Genomic DNA, 21,261 nt, shown 5'->3' with positions numbered 1-21,261 from the left:
GTCAAAACATCAAAGATCCACCACCATATTTTTTTAGTAGGGATGAGGTGTACTCTGCATATTTTACAGTAGGGATGAGGTGTACTCTGCATATTTTACAGTAGGGATGAGGTGTACTCTGCATATTTTACAGTAGGGATGAGGTGTACTCTGCATATTTTACAGTAGGGATGAGGTGTACTCTGCATATTTTACAGTAGGGATGAGGTGTACTCTGCATATTTTACAGTAGGGAAGAGGTGTACTCTGCATATTTTACAGTAGGGATGAGGTGTACTCTGCATATGCGTCGTTGTTTCGGAAGGACAAACCCACCACTGGTGTGCTTGGCCTAATACCTACATTTTCATGTCATCTGACCATACCACTGCCTGGAGTTTGCTAAATGGCTTTGACACTTGTATTGGAATTGTTGCTATGGTTATATGACATGAAAATAGAGCTCTGGCCACACTGCAGCAGTGGCTTTGGCCTTTGAAAGAACAGCACATATGCAGAAAATACCTCATCCCTACTGTAACATATGGTGGTGGATCGTTGATGTTATGATGCTATTTTACTTCCGCTGGTCCTGGGGCCCTTGTTAAGGTCAACGGCATCATGAACTCTACCAAGTACCAGGAAATTTTTTGCCCAAAACCTGGTTGCCTCTGCCATGAGGCACAAACTTGGCCGCAAGTGGATCTTCCAGCAAGACAATAACCCCAAGCATAAAATAATAATAAATGTTTTAGCATGCATTGTAGCTCGCTTTCTGTATTATTGATTTTATAGTCTTTTTTCCTCATCTTTGTCAAGTGATCCAGTAATTTCAGTCTCCACAGTACATGCTGCAGAGAGACAAACACCAACGCATGGTAGCACACAGACTTCCTGCACTCTCTGTCACATGCGGTTAGGGCACCTGTGCTTTTAAAGGAATGTGACCTTTGTTGTCAAGTTCTGGTTGAAACCTCTAAAAATGGAAGCTGGGCGGGCGCAAAGAATCAGTCGCCTGTCCATTTTGTTGCACACACACTCTGAGACGTCTCCTGAATTCCTCAGAGAGGATTTGTGCTTGTGTCAGCCTGCATGATTGGTTAGAAGAGGAGAGACCTATTTTACATGGGAGAACAACATCTATCAAGCACAGAGTACCACAGTATGAGTCATAAAACCCATAAATCTCTGTGGTCAAAAAAGGAAATGGTTCCAATCATTTTTCCACCATTCATTTTAGAAACACTTAAAATAATTGCTGTGTTTTGATAACCGTGTAAATCTCTCTAGGACAAGATTATTTATATCAATATATTCGCTTGAATTTACCCCCCCCCCCCACAATTTTTTTAACTAATTACTGTAGCATCTTAGAATGTAGCATAGAATCTGCACGGACCCAGTGTTCACTATGAGTCATCCAGACATCAATTGTCTTAAAATCATTTATTTACTAACTAAGTAATTCACAGAAATGCATCACACAAACAAACATAATAGATATGTTTACAAAGAAATGATAGGGGGATGTGCCCTAGTGGGCTAAACCGGTATGGCGGCTTGTTAGACAGAGTGATAATTATAACAATTGAAATGCTAATCCTTTGCACATGAACACTCACTCATTCGGGAACAATTGCAATCAATATATATATATATTTACGCTCAGTGTGTCGTTGGGATCTCAGTTGAAAAGTTAGTTTCTGTTGGAGAGTCTGTCCGCCCTCTCTTTCTCTCTGTTGTGGTTAGAATGGATAGTTCAGAGTGACATTTATTCATGTCGTTATAGAATAGATGTTTCGGCGGTTGTCGGTCTTCGCGTTCAATGATACCGAATTCCTAGCTGCAGACTAGTAATTAATATCAGAGACTTGTTCTTATTCTGTCGGTATCGATAGTCTAAGAGTTTAACCACGTGGTATGGTTAAAAGATTCAGCCATCTACTCAAACCTTAGGTTTATGGTCTCTACTCAAACCTTGGCCCTCTCGAGGTAAGCTGGTCTGCAACCTTTAGCCATCTCGTTATCGAGGTAAGCTGGTCTGGTGATAGAAAACCCGGGTGGGGGTTTTATTCGGAAGAGCAGAAAAGGGCCTGTCCCAGGACGCCAGACCATAACTGTGCTCATGGGCGGTCCTCTGATTTAGTTCAACTCCAAAGGGAATTGGAGTTTCCTTCATTAAACAGTCCAAAATCACATTACACAATTTCACAAACAGTATCATCCTCACTCATTCATCTTATACAACAATTAGATGTAAGCCTCATATCTGAGGCTATTGTATAAACAGCGTTATGGTAATGTGGCCGTATTGTCTCTCGTGAGTTTCACAAAATTGTACCAAACGGACCAGTTTGTAGCTGGATTCTTCACCGATCTTTTATACGTTCTCCAGAACATAAATACTGTTCAGGACCTCCAGTTCTGTGAGGTGGAAGAAATTCCTTTGTTCTCTCTATGAAAACTCACTCTCTCTCTATACTGTCTGGCCATGAGGAGATAATCTCCAGGAATTTACGACCTGAGGTCGCAGCAGCCTGAGTGTAGGAGACAGAGAGAGGGGGATGGTGCTCGCTGTACCCAAAGAGGGCAACGTCATGACAGTTGTGTCATGACGTTGGCCTATGGGTAAGGTTTATGACCCCCCCCCCCCCCATAAATACCTTTCTCCCTTCTCTCTCTTGACTCTACTGAAGAACTCTTGAATAGCCTTTGTTAAACATAGAGAGTCTGGGAACATCAAACAAGTGGGGGGAAAGGAACCATATTTCGGTAATAGAACCAGTTGAAAATATGCGTTGGTACTTAATGAATATGATGTCAGTTCGGTTGGCATCTGAGACATTATGACTGATGACAGGGTGACATAAACTGTATCTGGGAAAGTCTACACATTCTAGTTATCAGATTCACATGGAATTGTTGTGCAATTTAAATGTTTAAATATGACACTATTTGTGAAAAGATGAAATGTAATTTTAGCCTCCAAATGAGAGATTTGGGTTTTCATGAAGTTAGAGCTCTGCTCAATCAGTGTCCCGCCCCTGTGAAGAGACATGGGTTATAAACTATGAAATACACCCTTCTCTCCCTCCACTATATAAGCCCTTGACGAAAATTTAACTATCTTTTCCGAGGACGATAGGACGACGGTCCATACGTTGAAAAGGACTAACATGTCAACTACAGAACTAAGCCAACCTCAGCGTGAGCTTTGGTTGTGAATGGTATAAACTTTGAACTCTTATTCACTAAAGAAGTGAGACATCCTAGCCGTTGAGTTAGCAACAGCAGCTGTAAACGTGGGCTAGGAAAGGACGGAGGACCTATCCCGTCTACCACACAATGACGATACTTCAAAGTATCCAGTTTACCACCAGTGACATTCTTCCGAGGACAGGAAGATCTCTGCTGGCCAACACGGCCAGCATCTACGACCAACCTACTGAAGCGCAGCTCAGAGTAAATATTTATTGCATTTTCCTTTTCCAAATGGGCGGTAATTTAGAATGCATAAGATACTGTATTTAAAGATAGCACAGCTTCTCCCTTTGTTCCTCAGTCTTCCCGCTCTTTCACTCAAACCCAACCCCCTTTTCTTTGTGTAACCAGCTGTCATATCTGTTCCGTCCGCTAGGGACGTTTTCCTTTGACATAATTTGTAATCAAGGTATGATTCATTCTGTGTATATGTAATTCTCTGTGATTAGTTAGGTATTTAGTAAATAAATAATTAAACCAAATTTTGTATTGCTGATTCAAATTATTAGCCAAGGTTTGTGAAGATAACCAAGAATTTACAACTTTCAGATGAGACTGAAATAAGGTGACGATTAATATTGACTGCTATTGATGTAAAATATTACTAGGTCTTTAAGAGTTTATTCGGAAGATAACAGCTCTATAAACACTCTTTCGTAGTGCCCCGACTTTCTAGTTAATTACATTTACATGATTAGCTCAATCAGGTGATATTAATTACAGAGAAAGGACTTTTTATAGAATAGCATGTCATATCACTTAATCCGGCATAGCCAAAGACACGACAGTTGCATGGGTATTATGACACATCCCCTGTGGGGCTCTATTATCAACAGAACTCACAGGAAAACATAGATCTTGTGTAACTTGAAGGCATATTATTTGTTAGTGTTAGCGGAGAATACTCTTTCACAAAGGAGAAACAGCAGTGAGACAGTGGATGAAAGGTTACGTAATGATCCTCCAGTGAGATTGAGGCGCAGAGGAGGACTATGGGTAAATGAGGAGCAGCGGTGCGCACGCACAACTCTGTAGTGTCCTGCACCCTGCTACGTCTGCATAGTGACATCTCTTAAGTGCACTCCATGACCCACTTATCAGACGTGTTTACTTTTGAGAGCACTCCAACTCCATTGTACGGTATATGATGTGACTGAAGTCTCTCACTGGAACTTTAACACAGCGGTGGGAAGCACTCCTCCTGGAGAGATACACAGTTTTCTCCACCCTCTGCTCCAACAGCAGCTAATCACACAATGTCCTGATGAACAGGGGCACCCTTGTCTGTAACTTGAAGACTGATGTTAGCGGATGCCAAGCTTTTAGCTCAGTGGGCTCACACAGTCTTGAGTCATGCAACCAACTGCCATGTTCTTATATTTTATACATTGCTAAGGGTTGTTTGTTAATATGTGCTGGAGAAAAAGGGAGGCGTATATTCCCTGATGTGTGTGTGTGTGTGTGTGTGTGTGTGTGTGTGTGTGTGTGTGTGTGTGTGTGTGTGTGTGTGTGTGTGTGTGTGTGTGTGTGTGTGTGTGTGTGTGTGTGTGTGTGTGTGTGTGTGTGTGTGTATTTCCCTTGACGTGGCCTCTCTCTCTGCATGCCAGTCTTGGTTGGTTTGTGTTTTTGGCTCAGAGACAGTCGCTTCATTATTTTTTGAGATGTGTGTGTGTGTGTTACATAAATGGTGGTCCTACACAGTCATAATCTAATCATTCCCATGACTGAGGCAGTAGGAGCAGAGACCCAATCTGCCTTTCCTTCTCCCCTCTTCTAGTCTCTATCCCACTCTTTCACTCTCTTTTTCTGGGAGTTCCTCTCCTAATCTAGACATTAATGAGCATATTCATTCAGACAGGCAGGCAGGGAGGCAGGCAGGCAGGCATGCAGGGAGGCAGGCAGGCAGGCATGCAGGCAGGCAGAGAGGCAGGCAGGGAGGCAGGCAGGCAGGGAGGCAGACATGCAGACAGACAGGGAGGCAGGCAGGGAGGCAGGCAGACAGGCAGGCAGGCATGCAGGGAGGCAGGCAGACAGGCAGGCATGCAGGCAGGCAGGGAGGCAGGCATGCAGACAGGCAGGGAGGGAGGCAGGGAGGCAGACAGGGATTGGATAGTCAGATACACACAATAACTTTGTTCTCATACAGAGGAATGTCTGTTCTGTTGGCAGGTCAATAGGTAGGTGATCGGGGGTTGTGTGGAAGTTGTATGCTGGTTGTGTTCTCTAAAAGGTTGTGGGAGAGTTGTGTGCGTTTATTGGTCGAGTCAAAGTTGTGTAGGCCTACAGTGATGTTGTTGTTCTCTAGGGAAAAGGTTGTCTTTGTGTGTTGTGTGACTAAGGTCAGCAACAATAAATGATGCCTTCAGCAACCTTTTCATTCAACAGAGTGAAAGACATGCACCTTATCATCTAACACTGATAACATTTGATTGACTCATTCAGATCATTTGATCATGTTTCCAGTTCTCAAATACACAGACACACACTCACACACACACACACTCACACACACACTCACACACACACACACACACACACACACACACACACACACACACACACACACACACGCATAAGTAATGCAGTATGATAAATCCTTCACAGCTCATAAAAGAAACATGAAGCATATTAACAACAGTCAAAGTAGGTCTGCTCCTACGTGTGCGTGATCGTAGCAGGGGGTCTTGTTCAGCCCACTGGTCAACAGTACTACTCCTAGTAGGAGCAGGAACTATGGACAGGATTATTCAATTAAGTGTTTGTTGTCATTCATATAGAGACTAATAGCTCTCATGCATCAAACGTCTTAGTTAGATGTAGAATTGCGCGACTAAGACCTCCTTGGCAAAAACGTCAAAATCAATGACAGATTTCTTGATTTATCTTAGATGAATTCTGCATATTTTGAGGAAGTGTTATTGGGTATGTTGTTGCTACGGTGGCTCAAGAGACAAACTTTATATTGACGGGAAAAGTCAGGAGGCAGATTCCCAGTCAAAGCTGAATGAAATTCCCATGCCATACTCACTCCTCCCTCTATTTCTCTGTCTCGTACCCTCTCTCTTTCACCCTCACTTCATTGGTTCTCCAATCGTATTCGCTTGTCTCTCATTTTCTCCATAGCAATATCCAAAGCGCTACCCCCCCACCACACCCTGCTTCTCTCTCTCCCTCTTTGTCTGTCTTTGTGCCACAGAGTTGCTCTCTCTGCTCAGTGTAGTCAGGTTGAGTGGTAAGAGGGGAATGTGTAGCAGAGATGATGGGTCTTACAGAGTGTGGGAGATGAGTGTGAGGATTTTTTAGGGAGAAGAGTGCGGAGCAAGAGTGTGTGTGTGTGTGTGTGAATATCTGTGGGGGTGAGCTTCTCTTGTGTCACATTCCAGCTTCCAGGGCTCGATCCCTGCCTGCTGAGAGACGGACCTGGAAAACTTTGGAAAATCATTCTTGGAAAACTGTGATTGGAAGCTGGAAAGTCTTTTGAAACCATCCCTGTATCTCTTTGTGACTTCGTATTGTTGCTGTAGGAGTGACTCCCTCTCTGCTGCTGCTGTTGGTTTTGGGTCTCTGGGCTTTGGATAGTGGTCTCACTGGAGCCGCGCTGACGCTCTCCGCATTACTACGGCAGAGGAGAGGAGGGGAGAGAACATGGAACTTCAAACGTGTTTCATTGGAAGGGATTTATAATCTGGATCATGGATATGTAAGTATGAACAGTACTAGAGTCTTTAGTCAACAAGCAACTACAGTCTTTTCTATACGTAAATGGCATCCTTAATATAAATACATCTGGCTTTAGACCTAAATATAGCACTGCTAGCACCACAATGCTTGTTGGGAGTGATATTGCAAATGTCTTGGATAATAGAAAAAGTTGTGCTGCCATGTTTACTGACCTATGCAAAGCTTTTGACAGTGTTGATCATGGAACTCTGTTAAATCAGCTGTCTTCGATTGGACTGGGCGCTGATGTTTGCTTATGGTTCAATAATTATCTCCATGAAAGAACCCAAGTCATCATGGCAGATGGTATCAAATCTGAGTTTCTAGCATTTCAAAAAGGTGTCCCACAAGGCTCAGTACTGTCTCCGCTATTGTTTAATATCTATATTAATAACATAAATGACAAAATGAGAAATTGTAAAATTCATTTATACACTTGTGATACTGTGTTATTCTCCATTGCCCTACTATTGGCCAAGCATTTTAACATTTGAAATCTGATTTTCTGGTACTTCAGAAGACACTTTCTGACCTTAAATTGGTGCTAAATGCTAACAAAACAAATATATTCTCTTCTCTAGACTACAGAATTTTTTTTATCTACAGTTGCAAGAAAAGTATGTGAACCCTTTGGAATTACCTGGATTTCTGATCTTCCCCTAAGTCAAAACAATAGACAAACACAGTGTGCTAAAACTAATAACTTGTCTATATTGAATACATCCTTTAAACATTCACAGTGTAGGTTGGAAAAAGTATGTGAACCCCGAGAACCCCGATGTTGGTTAGAGCTGCCTTGCCCGATAAAAAACACTCACAAAATGTCAGTTTGCTATTCACATGAAGCATTGCCTGATGTGAACCATGCCTCGAACAAAAGAGATCTCAGAAGACCTAAGATTAAGGATTGTTGACTTGCATAAAGCTGGAAAGGGTTACAAAAGTATCTCTAAAAGCCTTGATATTCATCAGTCCACTAAGACAAATTGTCCATAAATTGAGAAAGTTCAGCACTGTTGCTACTCTCCCTAGGAGTGGCCGTCCTGCAAAGATGACTGCAAGAGCACAGCGCAGAATGCTCAATGAGGTTAAGAAGAATCCTAGAGTGTCAGCTAAAGACTTACAGAAATCTCTGGAACATGCTAACATCTCTGTTGATGAGTCTATGATACGTAAAACACTAAACAAGAATGTTGTTCATGGGAGGACACCACGGACGAAGCCACTGCTGTCCAAAAAAAACATTGCTGCACGTCTGAAGTTCGCAAAAGAGCACTTGGATGTTCCAGAGCGCCACTGGCAAATATTCTATGGACAGATGAAACTGAAGTTGAGTTGTGTGGAAGGAACACACAACACTATGTGTGGAGAAAAAAAGGCACAGTACACCAACATCAAAACCTCATCCCAACTGTAAAGTATGGTGGAGGGAGCATCATGGTTTGGGCTTTGCTGCCTCAGGAACTGGACATCTTGCTGTCAGCGACGGAAAAATGAATTCCCATGTTTATCAATACTTTTTGCAGGAGAATGTAAGGCTATCTGTCCGACAATTGAAGCTCAACAGAAGTTGGGTGATGTAACAGAACAACGACCCAAAACACAGAAGTAAATCAACAACAGAATGGCTTCAACTGAAGGAAATATGCCTTCTGGAGTCCTGACCTCAACCCGTTTGAGATGCTGTGGCATGACCTCGAGCGTGGTTCACACCAGACATCCCAAGAATATTGCTGAACTGAAACAGTTTTGTAAAGAGGAATGGTCCAAAATGCCTCTTGACCGTTGTACAGGTCTGATCCGCAACTACAGAAAACGTTTGGTTGAGGTCATTGCTGCCAAAGGAGGGTCAACCAGGGTTCACATACTTTTTCCACCCTGCGTTGTGAATGTTTACACGGTGTGTTCAATAAAGACATAAAAACGAATAATTGTTTGTGCGTTATTAGTTTAAGCACACTGTGTTTGTCTATTGTTGTGACCTAGATGAAGATCAGATCAAATTTGAAGACCAATTTATGCAGAAATCCAGGTAATTCCAAAGGGTTCACATACTTTTTCTTGCCACTGTAAATGACTATAAAATTACTTGGCTAAATGGCATAGAAATGGAACTAGTTCCTTATTATACATATCTTGGTAAATGCCTAGATGACAAGTTGTCTTTCAAAACACATATCTGAGCTGGTAAGAAATTTGAAGATTAAGATTTGGTTTATTTTACAGAAACAAAAGCCTGCTCATCATCTGCTAATAGAAAGAAAATGGTTCAGGCTACCTTTATGTGTGTATTGGATTATAGGGAAGTTATTTACATGCATACTGCAGCGTCCACACTTAAACCCTTGGATGCTGTATATCATTATGCCCTGAGGTTCATTACTGGCTCTGGTTTTAAACCTCACCACTGTTCCTTATATCTAGAAGTAGGTTGGGTCTCTTTAACCGACAGAAGAGACTAGTAGTTTGTTATTTATCTATAAAGTGTTAATGCAAAAAACACTTCCAATGTATCTGACATCTCTAATCTCTTATAGAATTACTCATTATAAATGACTAATTATAAAACTAGGTCAATGAATTACATTACACTTTCAGATCCCCCAGTTTCTACACAGATCGGAAAATGTGCCTTCAGTTATGCTGCACCTTACGTGGAGAACAATTTACAAAAAACTCTTCGAATAGATGTTCCGGTCCCTCCTTGGGAAATAAAAAAATATCGATATCGGATGTTAAATGTGGATGTTTTACTTAATGCGTATATATGTCTTGTGTCTGTGTATTTGTGCATATATGTGCTTTTTCTTTGTATTGAAAACAGGGCTCAGTTGATCCCCCGTACTTACTTGCGCTGACTTCCGGCACCGACAGAGATGGCCGCCTCGCTTCGCGTTCCTAGGAAACTATGCAGTATTTAGTTTTTTTACGTGTTATTTCTGACATTGGTACCCCAGAAAATCTTAGGTTTTATTACATACAGCCGGGAGGAACTACTGGATATAAGAGCAATGTCAACTCACCATCATTACGACCAGGAATATGACTCTCCCGAAGCGGATCCTCTGTTTTGCCCACCACCCAGGACAATGGATCGGATGCCAGCCGGCGAACCAAAACAACGTCGCCGTAAAAGGGGCAGACGAAGCGGTCTTCTGGTCAGGCTCCGGAGATGGGCACATCGCGCACCGCTCACGAGCATACTACTCGCCAATGTCCAGTCTCTTGACAACAAGGTTGATGAAATCCGAGCAAGGGTAGCATTCCAGAGAGACATAAGAGACTATAACGGTCTTTGCTTCACGGAAACATGGCTCACTCGAGACACGCTATCGGAGTCGGTACAGTCAGCTGGTTTCTTCACGCATCGCGCCGACAGAAACAAGCATCTTTCTGGTAAGAAGAGGGGCGGGGGGTTATGCCTTATGATTAACAAGACGTGGTGTGATCATAACAACATACAGGAACTCAAGTCCTTCTGTTCACCCGACTTAGAATTCCTCACATTCAAATGTCGACCGCATTATCTACCAAGAGAATTCTCTTCTATTATAATCACAGCCGCATATATTCCCCCCCAAGCAGACACATCGACCGCCCTGAATGAATTTTTTTTGACTCTATGTAAACTGGAAACCACATATCCTGAGGCTGCATTCATTGTAGCTGGGGATTTTAACAAGGCTAATCTGAAAACAAGACTCCCTAAATTCTATCAGCATATCGATTGTGCTACCAGGGCTGGTAAAACCCTGGATCATTGTTATTCTAACTTCCACGACGCATATAAGGCCCTCCCCCACCCTTCTTTTGGAACAGCTGACCACGACTCCATTTTGTTGCTCCCAGCCTATAGACAGAGACTAAAACAGGAAGCTCCCGCTCTCAGGTCTCAGGTCTGTTCAAAGCTGGTCCGACCAATCTGATTCCACGCTTCAAAATTGCTTCGATCACGTGGATTGGGATATGTTCCGCACTGCGTCAAACAACAACATTGACAAATACGCTCATTCGGTGAGCAAGTTTATTAGCAAGTGCGTCAGCAATGTTGTACCCACAGCAACTATTAAAACATTCCCAAACCAGAAACCGTGGATTGATGGCAGCATTCACGTGAAACTGAAATCGCGAACCACTGCTTTTAACCAGGGCAAGGTGACCGGAAACATGACCGAATACAAACAGTGTAGCTATTCCCTCCGCAAGGCAATCAAACAAGCTAAGCGTCAGTATAGAGACAAAGTAGAGGCGCAATTCAACGGCTCAGACACAAGAGGTATGTGGCAGGGTCTACAGTCAATCACGGATTACAAAAAGATAACCAGCCCCGTCGCGGACCAGAATGTCTTGCTCCCAGACAGACTAAACAACTTCTTTGCTCGCTTTGAGGACAATACAGTGCCACTGACACGGCCCGCTACCAAAACCTGTGGACTCTCCTTCACTGCAGCCGACGTGAGTAAAACATTTAAACGTGTTAACCCTCGCAAGGCTGCAGGCCCAGACGGCATCCCCAGCCACGTCCTCAGAGCATGTGCAGACCAGCTGGCTGGTGTGTTTACGGACATATTCAATCAATCCTTATCCCAGTCTACTGTTCCCACATGCTTCAAGAGGGCCACCATTGTTCCTGTTCCCAAGAAAGCTAAGGTAACTGAGCTAAACGACTACCGCCCGTAGCACTCAATTCCATCATCATGAAGTGCTTTGAGAGACTAGTCAAGGACCATATCACCTCCACCCTACCTGACACCCTAGACCCACTCCAATTTGCTTACCGCCCCAATAGGTCCACAGACGACGCAATCGCAACCACACTGCACACTGCCCAAACCCATCTGGAGAAGAGGAATACCTATGTGAGAATTCTGTTCATCGACTACAGCTCAGCATTTAACACCATAGTACTCTCCAAACTCGTCGTCAAGCTCGAGACCCTGCAACTGGGTACTGGACTTCCTGACGGGCCATCCCCAGGTGGTGAGGGTAGGTAACAACATCTCCACCCCGCTGATCCTCAACACTGGGGCCCCACAAGGGTGCGTTCTGAGCCCTCTCCTGTACTCCCTGTTCACCCACGACTGCGTGGCCATGCACGCCTCCAACTCAATCATCAAGTTTGCAGACGACACTACAGTGGTAGGCTTGATTACCAACAACGACGAGATGGCCTACAGGGAGGAGGTGAGGGCCCTCGGAGTGTGGTGTCAGGAAAATAACCTCACACTCAACGTCAACAAAACAAAGGAGATGATCGTGGACTTCAGGAAACAGCAGAGGGAGCACCCCCCTATCCACATCGACGGGACAGTAGTGGAGAGGGTAGTAAGTTTTAAGTTCCTCGGCGTACACATCACGGACAAACTGAATTGGTCCACCCACACAGACCTCAGGAGGCTGAAGAAATTTGGCTTGTCACCAAAAGCACTCACAAACTTTTACAGATGCACAATCAAGAGCATCTTGTATCACCGCCTGGTATGGCAACTGCTCCACCCACAACCGTAAGGCTCTCCAGAGGGTAGTGAGGTCTGCACAACGCATCACCGGGGGCAAACTACCTGCCCTCCAGGACACCTACACCACCGATGTCACAGGAAGGCCATAAAGATCATCAAGGACAACAACCACCCGAGCCACTGCCTGTTCACCCCGCTATCATCCAGAAGGCGAGGTCAGTACAGGTGCATCAAAGCAGGGACCGAGAGACTGAAAAACAGCTTCTATCTCAAGGCCATCAGACTGTTAAACAGCCACCACTAACATTGAGTGGCTGATGCCAACATACTGACTCAACTCCAGCCACTGTAACAATGGAAAAATGTATGTAAAATGTTTTTCCACTAGCCACTTTAAACAATGCCACTTAATATAATGTTTACATACCCTACATTACTCATCTCATATGTATATACTGTACTCTATACCATCTTGTCACGGCCGTTAAAAGAAGAGGACCAAGGTGCAGCGTGGTGAGCGTACATTTTCCTTTATTAATATAAATGACGCCGAACAAAACAATAAACACTACAGAAACAAACCGTGAAGCTAAAGGCTATGTGCCCTAAACAAAGTCAACCTCCCAGAAAGACAGGTGGGAAAAGGGCTACCTAAGTATGGTTCTCAATCAGAGACAACGATAGACAGGGCTACCTAAGTATGGTTCTCAATCAGAGACAACGATAGACAGGGCTACCTAAGTATGGATCCCAATCAGAGACAACGATAGACAGGGCTACCTAAGTATGGTGCTCAATCAGAGACAACGATAGACAGGGATACCTAAGTATGGTTCTCAATCAGAGACAACGATAGACAGGGCTACCTAAGTATGGTTCTCAATCAGAGACAACGATAGACAGGGATACCTAAGTATGGTTCTCAATCAGAGACAACGATAGACAGGGCTACCTAAGTATGGTTCTCAATCAGAGACAACGATAGACAGGGCTACCTAAGTATGGTTCTCAATCAGAGACAACGATAGACAGGGCTACCTAAGTATGGTTCTCAATCAGAGACAACGATAGACAGGGCTACCTAAGTATGGTTCTCAATCAGAGACAACGATAGACAGGGCTACCTAAGTATGGTTCTCAATCAGAGACAACGATAGACAGGGCTACCTAAGTATGGTTCTCAATCAGAGACAACGATAGACAGGGCTACCTAAGTATGGTTCTCAATCAGAGACAACGATAGACAGGGCTACCTAAGTATGGTTCTCAATCAGAGACAACGATAGACAGCTGTCTCTGATTGAGAACCACACCCGGCCAAACACAAAGAAATAGAAAACATAGAAATAAAGAAACTAGAATGCCCACCCTAGTCACACCCTGGCCTAACCAAAATAGAGAATAAAAGCCTCTCTATGGCCAGGGCGTGACACATCTACTGCATCTTGCCATCTTTATGTAATACATGTATCACTAGCCACTTTAATAATGGGAATTGATGGAAATTATGTAAAAATGTACTACTAGCCACTTTAAACAATGCCACTTAATATAAAGTTTACATACCCTACATTACTCATCTCATATGTATATGTGTATACTGTACTCTATATCATCTACTGCATCTTGCCATCTTTATGTAATACATGTATCACTAGTCACTTTAAACAATGCCACTTTATATAATGTTTACATACCCTACAGTACTCATCTCATATGTATATACTGTACTCTATACCATCTACTGCATCTGCCATGCCGTTCAGCCATCACTCATTCATATATTTATATGTACATATTCTTATTCATTCCTTTACACTTGTGTGTATAAGGTAGTTGTTGTGAAATTGTTAGGTTAGATTACTCGTTGTTATTACTACATTGTCGGAACTAGAAGAACAAGCATTTCGCTACACTCGCATTAACATCTGCTAACTGTGTGTGTGTGTGTGTGTGTGTGTGTGTGTGTGTGTGTGTGTGTGTGTGTGTGTGTGTGTGTGTGTGTGTGTGTGTGTGTGTGTGTGTGTGTGTGTGTGTGTGTGTGTGTGTGTGTGTGTGTGTGTGTGTGTGTTTTAGGGTGTGTGTATTGGATAATGTGTGGTATCTAGAGAAGCATAATAACAGCGTGTCCTCCTCACTCCACCGCTGGCTGTGGGTTGGGCTGCAGGGTGTAGGAAACACACAGCCACTGGCACCAGCAGAGAGTCAGTTGAATTCATTTATCAATGGGGGGGGGGCTTCAGAAAGGCCTGATGTCTCATACCAGAGGGATCTCATGGGGGGATGAGAGGAATCTGTTACAGTGAAAATATCCGCTACTCTCACTCTCAGCACTAAATCTACAAACCTATACTATTTCCCTTTCTTACTCTCACTCTCCATCTTTGTCTGTATTCCCATTCGCTCTTTAAGCAGATTCATGAGATGATAAAGGGATACTTCAGGATTTTGGCAATGAACCCATTTATCTACTTCCCCAGAGCCAGATTAACTCGTGGATAACATTTTTATGTCTCTGCGTTCAGTTTGAAGGAAGTTGCTATCTAGTGATAGCTCAATTGCTAACTAGTGTTAGCGCAATTACTGGAAGTCAATGACTGGAAGTCTTATGGTAACTGCTAGCATGCTAGTAGATACCATAGACTTCCAGTCATTGTGCTAACGCTAGTTAGCATTGGCAAGAGAAACTACCTCCCACTTCCTTCATACTGGATGCAGAGACATAAGAATGATATCCACGAGTTCATCTGATTTAGGGGAAGTAGATAAATGGGTTCATTGCCAAAATCCCGTAGTATCCCTTTAAAAACAGAACGAGAGGAAAGGCCAATGTCACTATGCATCAGTCTCAGAGTCAACACAGGCATGCTTTTTGGGCTAAATTCGGTCTGGAAGCTGGAGGCATGGTTTCTCTGGAATATTAAGGCCAGGGTGATCAGAGCTCTGTGTGTGTGTGTGTGTGTGTGTGTGTGTGTGTGTGTGTGTGTGTGTGTGTGTGTGTGTGTGTGTGTGTGTGTGTGTGCGTGCGTGCGTGCGTGCGTGCGTGCGTGGTCATGATTCTGCACACACTGGTCAGTCATTCCAAAGTGGGGTAGGAGTTGAGCAGTGTAGGAGAGAAAGCCCAGTTTAAAACAGCACAGGGACACTGCACTACATTGGACTATTGTGCTGTAAGACACTGTGTGTCTGTCTGTCTGCATACATCTTTATGTTTTACCAAAGCGATAGGTTTTAGTCTGCACCTGCTTTTCTACAGAAAGACAGTGGCGACTTGACGAAGAAAACAGAGAGAGAGGAGACTTACAAATAGAAAGAGGAGAACAAGAATTAGAAAGATAAGAAAGAGAGTTCATGAACTGTTGAGTGTTTAGTCGAGTCAATCTAACTGTGTCAGACTGTAATCCGTTTAGTTGAATGTTCTAACGAACTGTAACGATGTCTAACGAGCTGAAATCACCTTTAATTAACAAGGCGTGTGTGAGCCGGGTCTGACTCTTATAAAACTCACCTATCATCTCAGCTCAGTTTGATTGATAAGGAAATCTGACAAACCATGCTTAGGTATTTAGTAGATTTAATTTCACCTTCAGCTGATCTGTGTTCAGTTTTCAGTTGATCTGTTCAGTTTTCACCTGATCTGTGGTCAGTTTTCACCTGATCTGTGGTCAGTTTTCAGCTCTGTTGTTCTCTTGTTCTCTCCTTTCTCTCTCTCCATCCACCACAAAGCTGCATTCCTGGATTATATCACTGACACCTTATCATTAACTCAGTCTGAGGTCACACACACACACACACACACACACACACACACACACACACACACACACACACACACACACACACACACACACACACACACACACACACACACACACACACACAGGCCACGCAGAGGGATGGGATGGCCTCTGACACTCAGACCTGAATTAAGCATGACTGACGGGTGGAGAGAGAGATGGTAGTCATTCAGGCAGGTTACCTTAGTGTTCAGGGGCTGCCCAGACTATTTGCACCCCCCCCCCCCCCCCCCCCTACGCTGCTGCTACTCTCTGTTATTATCTTTGCATAGCCACGTTAATAACCCTTCCTGCATGTACATAATTACCTCAATTACCACGACACCGGTGCCACCGCACATTGACTCTGTACCGGTACCCTCTGTATATAGCCCCGCTATTGTTATTTACTGCTGCTCCTAAATTATTTGTTTTTCTTATCTCTTACTTTTTTTGTTGGTATTTTCCTAAAACTGCATTGTTGGTTAAGGGCTTGTAAGTAAGCATTTCACTGTATGGTGAATTTGGCGCATGTGATAAATAAAATTGATGTTTGTATGTAGATGGAAGGATGATCTGCAGGACCAGAGGTTGCTAGCACTTAGCCCCAGCTCAGCCTATAGCAAGGTAAGTTCTGTAGTAGGTTGACAGGGCTAGCACTTAGCCCCAGCTCAGCCTATAACAAGGTACGTTCTGTAGTAGGTTGACAGGGCTAGCACTTAGCCCCAGCTCAGCCTATAACAAGGTACGTTCTGTAGTAGGTTGACAGGGTTAGCACTTAGCCCCAGCTCAGCCTATAACAAGGTAAGTTCTGTAGTAGGTTGACATGGCTAGCACTTAGCCCCAGCTCAGCCTACAGCAAGGTAAGTTCTGTAGTAGGTTGACATGGCTAGCACTTAGCCCCAGCTCAGCCTATAACAAGGTCAGTTCTGTAGTAGGTTGACAGGGCTAGCACTTAGCCCCAGCTCAGCCTATAACAAGGTCAGTTCTGTAGTAGGTTGACAGGGCTAGCACTTAGCCCCAGCTCAGCCTATAACAAGGTACGTTCTGTAGTAGGTTGACAGGGCTAGCACTTAGCCCCAGCTCAGCCTATAGCAAGGTAAGATCTGTAGTAGGTTGACAGGACTAGCACTTAGCCCCAGCTCAGCCTATAACAAGGTAAGTTCTGTAGTAGGTTGACAGGGCTAGCACTTAGCCCCAGCTCAGCCTATAACAAGGTCAGTTCTGTAGTAGGTTGACAGGGCTAGCACTTAGCCCCAGCTCAGCCTATAGCAAGGTACGTTCTGTAGTCGGTTGACAGGGATAGCACTTAGCCCCAGCTCAGCCTATAGCAAGGTAAGTTCTGTAGTCGGTTGACAGGGCTAGCACTTAGCCCCAGCTCAGCCTATAACAAGGCAGCATCCTGTAGCACCCAGTGTGCCACTCCTGTGTGTGTCTGTTGTAGATGGGGTGTGCAGTTGTCACCACCTTCTCCAAAGCAACCGCCAGAGACCCACACCAAATGGTCTCCCAGCGGTGTGGGGTCTTTCTCCAACACTGTCATCATCAGCAGGGTCGATGGCCTGTAGAGCATCGCTGCCCATCAGAAACTCCACGCCGGCCCCAATATGGCCCTGCTGTACAAAGTCAGACTGCCCCTGTTCCACACGATCTAACATCTTTTTTAATCTGTCAATTTCTTAAAATGTTCTTCGAATATCTTCAGTAAGCATTTTATCAGAGCAGTTCTGGGAGAGAACGTTGTTCTCCACTTCCTTTACAGTCCGTCTACATCTCACGCCGCCCGTTCACCAGAATGTTTATTCAATGACACGACGCCACTCTTTTTCTTTTCACCAATGCTCAGATAAAACAGAGCCCAAATACTCTGTTCAAATGTTCATAAATGAAGCGTCAGCATGTCGGATAGCATCTTCCCAATGAAACACTGACTCCAATTCCTATTTCACAACGCTGCAGTTTACAAAACAATGTTCAACTTGCATGGCGCAGCACAAGAGGGAAGCACAAGTACCAATGTCCTTTGATGAGGCAATGGCGCGGGAGATTTGGCGTTCTGGATTCTTCTCGTTTCTCTGGGAAAATGTTTATGCACAATCCATTGTTCATTGTCACAGACATAGCACGAGTGATTCCAATAATCAGACATGCTGCATGCAATGATCCATTAGTCCAATTTCCAATGTGATTCACAGCAGAGAGCCGTCCATATGTGACGGATGTGAAATGGCTAGCTAGTTAGCGGGTACGCGCTAGTAGCGTTTCAATCAGTTACGTCACTTGCTCTGAAACCTAGAAGTAGTGTTGCCCCTTGCTCTGCAAGGGCCGCGGCCTTTGTGGAGCGATGGGTAACGATGCTTCGTGGGCGACCGTTGTTGATGTGTGCAGAGGGTCCCTGGTTCGCGCCCGTGGCGGGGCGAGGGGACGGTTTAAAGTTATACTGTTACACATAACACGTCCACACACATACATACATACTATATATATATTTTATATGCCCAATAAATGGTAACTTCACATGAAAAGAGTAATGTATAGAAACTGATTCTTGTGGACGTGTTATGGACGGCTGTCTGCTGTGCATAGAGAATCACCGTTGCTACACTAGTAAGAGCTGTATGTCCTCTCCTCTCACATGTGCTGCCAAGATGGGTCATCAGTCTCTCTGTGCCGAACGTGACTGTGCTTCCTGCCTCTAGGAAGGCGTACGTCTGGATAACCTGGTTGCTTTTACTGTGTTTGACCTCTACTGATACAATAGCAAGGAGACATTCTTGGTCGCTGGTCACGGTATGCCCAACTGGTCACGGTATGCCCAACTGGTCACGGTATGCCCAACTGGTCACGGTATGCCCAACTGGTCACGGTATGCCCAACTGCTGCTTCTGATGACTGTTCTGCTGTTTCTCATCAATATGAAGCACACTTGAGTGGATTTGGCTTCATACACTGCATTTGAGACGCTTATTGCAGTCTCTTGACGTGTCCACTTGACAAGCAACCAAAACAAATTCTGTTTCCCTTTAGGAAACCAATCTTCTGCCTGTGGCTCCTTTTCCTAAGTTGTGGACACAGCTCCAATTTGTGACTGCCGTTACAGAACAGACGTGATGTGTTGGGGTTGTAGGGGGGGGGGGGGGGGGCTGTGAGGATGACATGCTGGTAGCAAAGCTGCTCTCTGTGGATTTGTGAATAGACATGTGAATGAGCCTTGACTGTAGCCTTTGAGTCTTGCTTCTGGATTGTGTTGGATCTTGAATATCACGGACACTGGATGTGTGGCCATTCTCACATGTTATTCAATGAACAGGATGAGATCAAGGAGTCTAGCACGCCTGCCATGGCAACCGACCTCCACCTCTCCCTGAGCTTGTAGGGTAGTTTCAGGATACAATTGGCTCAGCGTCGTCCGGGTTAGGGTTTGGCCAGGGTAGGCCGTCATTGTAAATAAGAATTTGCTCTTAACTGAATTGCCTAGTTAAATAAAAGTTAAATAAAATAAAAAATTTAAATACTGGTAACCCACCGATGGTCTCCATGGAAATGAAAAATAAATAAAATAAAAATGATGTTTTTTAAGCTGGAGGCCAGATCCATATCTTCCATATCTTCCATTGCATTACAACAACCTCTGAGGTATAACGTATAGGCGTGTAATGCCATGTGGTCTTCGGATTTTATTGCTAGGCCAGCTAAAAGCCTTCTCCTTGTATGCATTGGCAACCTTGTATTCATTACCATAGATCTCCTGTAATAAGCCCTTGGCTTTCTGATAGCCCCTATCCTAACTAGCTCTCGAGCCTACCCTCTGGTGTACTGTTTGAGGAAGTGCAGTTTCTCCTGGCTAGTTTGGGCTCTATTCTCTAAACCATGTTCAAATGACTGAATGAAGGACCTGTACTGCAAAATGTCACCATCAAAAACACTAGTCTCTCTGGGTGGCGGAAAGATGTTGCTGTTTGACTAACATAGCAGTAACTTCATTCTGTCTTTGGAGATGAGAGGGTTTTCTATGTTTTCTTGTGAAATGTCCTGAAAGTCTTGCCTGTTTCCCCCGTAGTTGGTCAGCACAGAGGGACCTTGTCCTGTGGAGACCTGCAGACTTAGAGTCTGGTGGTGCAGCAGTGTGCTCTCTATGAGTGGCTGTGTCCTGACAGTCCTGATTGAGCTGAAACACTGTGAGCCTGGGCTGATTGAATGTCAATGTGCTCATTGAATTGGGGTCCTTCTTTGAGATGCACACTTGGTGCATGTCTGGCTGAAGTGCCCCTCTGCCCTGTGTGAAATTCCAGGTCTGAGATCCTGTATCTCTCTGCCATTTCCTCAAAGTAGTCATTCTATTGTTGTTGAGTTGGCATTTCTTTCTTCCCCTGCAGATGTCAAGACCGTGAGCTTTGCTGAGGCAGCAGCTATTTCAGTCTCCCTGTTTTCCTCCGTCTTTTGTTGGTTTGACAGGAATCTTTGAATCCACTCAACATTTCATTGAACTGGAACATTTTTATTTATGTTTTTACTACTTCAACATTCTTATTGTCAGTCATCAGATCAGTAACAATGTTCATTTTGCGAGTCAGATTTCCCCAGTTTACCCCTTCTGGATTTGAGTATTTGGGAAACGTTCTCCTTCAAGGCCGTTCCTGATAAAGGCTCCTCCACTAGCGCCATGTTGCTCCCACATACACAACGCTATCTGCAGTGGGAGAATTCTCTTCAGTCATATTCCCTCAATGGTCGATCACATCAATATCTATTTCAACATGTAACCATGAACATGCACCAATAAGAGCTCCGGTGCACTGCGCTCCTTTAACAGTGTCACTATATGAATCATCTTCACACTTCAATGAATTAGGCAGCGGAGATTGGAAATGGGATTCTGTGGATTCGATCCTTTGTCCGAATAAGTCACTCCAATAGCAACATCTCCATTACTTTGAATGCATGATAAACGTAGTCATAAACACTTCCATGTGCCCATCAATCAATGCAGAAGTTTGTGCGTTTCTTTTCTACTTCATTCCTCTTTCCAAACAACACCGTTTTTCAATTCCAACAAAGTATTTTCC

At 44.1% G+C, this 21,261-nt stretch overlaps 1 protein-coding gene across 1 annotated transcript in view; it reads left to right on the top strand.

The window, feature by feature from the left end:
* Window positions 1-6,362: 6,362 nt before the first annotated feature.
* Window positions 6,363-21,261, top strand: part of LOC139563747 (protein eva-1 homolog A-like) — a 19,338-nt gene continuing 4,439 nt past the window's right edge. Inside the window, exon 1 of the mRNA XM_071382656.1 lies at window positions 6,363-6,940. The gene's annotated coding sequence lies outside the window, so the exon portion shown is untranslated. The remainder of the gene's footprint in view (window positions 6,941-21,261) is intronic.

Source organism: Salvelinus alpinus, chromosome 34 (genome assembly GCF_045679555.1).
Source record: "Salvelinus alpinus chromosome 34, SLU_Salpinus.1, whole genome shotgun sequence".
Classification (NCBI taxonomy): Eukaryota; Metazoa; Chordata; class Actinopteri; order Salmoniformes; family Salmonidae; genus Salvelinus; species Salvelinus alpinus.
This window is presented reverse-complemented; position numbering and strand designations above follow the sequence as displayed.